This window comes from Symphalangus syndactylus, chromosome 8 (genome assembly GCF_028878055.3).
Source record: "Symphalangus syndactylus isolate Jambi chromosome 8, NHGRI_mSymSyn1-v2.1_pri, whole genome shotgun sequence".
NCBI classification, from domain to species: Eukaryota; Metazoa; Chordata; class Mammalia; order Primates; family Hylobatidae; genus Symphalangus; species Symphalangus syndactylus.
Window position 1 is genome coordinate 72,238,277 of NC_072430.2, and position 3,423 is coordinate 72,241,699.

Here is a 3,423-nt window from a genome sequence, read left to right on the forward strand (position 1 = left end):
CCTTGCAGTCTCTCAGTGGATTGTCTGTGACATGTATCACATTCTGGTTGAATACTTATTCAATAATAAAACTACTTTCTTTCTCTTATACCGTTGTGGAGAAGTTTTCTGGGTTGGTAAGAGATTTGTTTTTAATTATATTTCCCCAACAAACTCAACCCAATTTTTTCAATTTACAGGCCTATCATTTGGAAAATGAAAGAGATAGAATACACCTTTGACACCTCTTATAGCCCTATGAATTCTAGAAAATAAAACATTACAGTGTATAAAGTTCAAAAACAATATAAACAATTTTCTGAGTGATATTTTTTTAAATAAAAAAGATTCTGTCTCTCAAAATTTTTTAAACTAAGACTCTTAATTTTGTGTTCTCAGTATTTTCCTCATTGCATGTTTCATTTCCTTGTTCCTCAGACTGTATATGACAGGATTAATAAGTGGAGTAACCACAGAATAGAACAGAGTCACAATCTTCTGCATTCCAGCTTCATGCCCAGATGTTGGGCTCACATACATGGTCATCACTGAGCCATAGAACAGTGAAACTACAGCCAGGTGGGAGCCACAGGTAGAGAAAGCCTTTCTTCTTCCAGATGCTGAAGGAACCCTCAACACACCTCTCAGGACCAGAGCATAGGACCCCACGATGAAGAGAAAGGGAATAAATAGAAGTAGAGAACTTAAGGTGGAGCTAGTCAACTCTAGTAGAGGGGCTCAAGTACAGGTGAGGGCTAACAGAGGACCTGGGTCACATAGGAAGTGGTCAATCATCCTAGATCTACAGGTCATTTGAGAAATGACACTGATAGGAATCAGGAACCACAAGAAACGAAGTACCCAGCAGCTGCCCACAAGAATGTTGCAGAGACGTCTGGTCATAATGGTCGAATAGTGTAGAGGCCGGCAGATGGCAAGGTATAGGTCAAATGCCATAGCTCCCAGGAAAAAGCATTCTGTAGAGCCCAAGGAGAAGAAAAAGTAGAACTGGAGGAAGCAGCCAGAGAAGGAGATGATCTTGGTGTCAGAGAGGAAGTTGGCCAGCACGTTGGGGACTGTGGAGGCGACATAACAGATCTCCAGGAAGGAGAAGTTGGCGAGCAGGATGTACATGGGGGCGTGGAGTCTCTGATCCTAATGCACAGCACAGAAGATGGAACCGTTGCCCATGGGGGTCGGGAGGTATACAACAGTGAAGAGCACAAAGAGGAGGATCTGCCCCTCCCTGGGGCAAGGGAAGCCCAGGAGGATGAAGCCAGTGAAGGTGCTGGAGTTGCTGGGGGTGTTGAAGACTTTTCATGTGCCTGTGACCTGTAAAATCACCAGCAATTACTGGATGGCAGTGAAAGGATAGAAGGGAACTCAGATTTATATTTAAGCCATCTCTGGGAATGCAATAAGCACATCTATCAACAGTGACTCTCTCTCTCTCTCTACACACACACACACACACACACACACATTTGATTCAGGGTCTCGCTCTGTTGCCCAGGCTGGAGTGCAGTGGCATAATCATGGCTTGCTGCAGCATTGACCTCCCCAGCTCAAGCAATCCTGCCTCAGCCTCCTAGGTAGCTGGGACCATCATGTGGCATGTGCCACCATACCAAGAAAATTTCAACATTATTTGTAGAGAAGGAGTCTTCCTATATTGCCCAGGCTGGTCTCGAACTTCTGGGCTGAATTAATCCTCATGCCTTGGCCTCCCAAAATGCTGACATTACTGTCCTGAGCCACCTGTGCCTGGCCAATAGTGACTATTTTTGCCTAATCCCGAAATATTGTCCACTTGGACAATAGTTGTTGGTCTATAAAATATACTACAAGTCAGTATCAGTGAATAAACACAGAAGTTTCCTTATTGTGAATTGTATGGAAACATGCATAATACATGAATGTACATCTTAATAAAAGATCATAAAGGAAACATCATCGTAACTACCACTGAGGTCAAGAAATAGAATATTGCATCCTAGAATCTCCGCACATGCCCCATCGCCATCACTCTCTGCCCTTCCCTCCCTCTAATCATAACACTCTTTCTTCTGTATGATCATCACTTGTTTTTCTTTACAATTTAATAACTAGGCATGCACCTCTAAACAATAGTACAGTATTAAGTTTTGCTTGTTTTCGTTCTTTGCATAAATGAAATCATACTATTATATGTTTGGATGGTTTCTTTATTCAACAGTAAGTTTGTGAAAGTCATGTTGTTGCATATATCTGTATTCTGACAATTTTTTACTGCTCTATACTGTTCCATTGTATGAATGAATGGTATGAATTACTTTTTAAAAAGATTGAGATAGGGTCGCTGTCTGTCACTCAGGCTGGAGTGCAGTGCACCATCTCCGCTCACAGCAGCCTCTGCCGCCTGGGCTCAAGAAATCTTCCCGCCTCAGCCTCTTGAGTAGCTAGGACCACAAGCTCATGCCACCTTGCCCGGCTAATTTGATGGATTTTTTTTGTCTGTTGTTTGTTTTTTGGTGGAGACAGGGTTTTGCCATGTTGTCCAGGCTGGTCTTGAAATCCTGAGCTCCAGTGATACTGCCTGCCTCGGCCTCCCACAGTGCTGGGATTATAGTCCTGAGCCACTGCGCCTGACTCGAACCATCACTTATTAAACATTCTACAACAGATAAATATTTTGGTTTACTTCCAGTTTGGGGCTGTTAGGGGTAATGTTACTGTTAAAGTGGAAAACTTAAAAGAAATTAAATCTACAGTTTAAGGTTAAGCTAGAATGGGCATGAAGTAGCCCCCTACCCGAAGTAAGAGTTAAGAAAGAATATTAAATGCTCCTCTGTAAGGTCTGTGAAGCATTAACCATATCTCTACCCCACGTATTTTCTAAGTTCTGTAAGCTCCCGTTTTTCTTGCTGTGCAGCTGCAAGGTCACAAGATAGATAAGCATGAGTTGCAAGACGTGTTTTCCCAAGATATAAGCTGAGTCCTAAGAATGTCACCTGATAATTAATTGCTTTGTTCTCGCTTTTGTAAGCCAGCTTCCTGCATCATGTAATTCCCGCCTCAAGGTGCATAAAAGGCATTCGTTTTCTTTTTCTTTCTTTCTTTCTTTTTTTTTTTTTTTTGAGACGGAGTCTCACTCCGTCGCCTAGGCTGGAGTGCAGTGGCGCGATCTCATTTCACTGCAAGCTCCGCCTGCAGGGTTCACGCCATTCTCCTGCCTCAGCCTCCCGAGTAGCTGGGACTACATGCACCCGCCACCACGCCCGGCTAATTTTTTGTATTTTTATTAGAGACGGGGTTTCACTGTGTTAGCTAGGATGGTCTCGATCTCCTGACCTCATGATCCACCCGCCTCGGCCTCCCAAAGTGCTGGGATTACAGGCGTGAGCCACAGCGCCCGGCCCAACGCGTTCGTTTTCTTTGTTTGCTGCTCAGGCTTTCAGGATGCAT

The 3,423-nt window shown here is 43.6% G+C and overlaps 1 pseudogene; it reads right to left on the bottom strand.

Moving 5' to 3' along the window:
• Positions 1 to 360: 360 nt before the first annotated feature.
• On the bottom strand, positions 361 to 3,423 carry LOC129488764 (olfactory receptor 11G2-like; annotated as a pseudogene).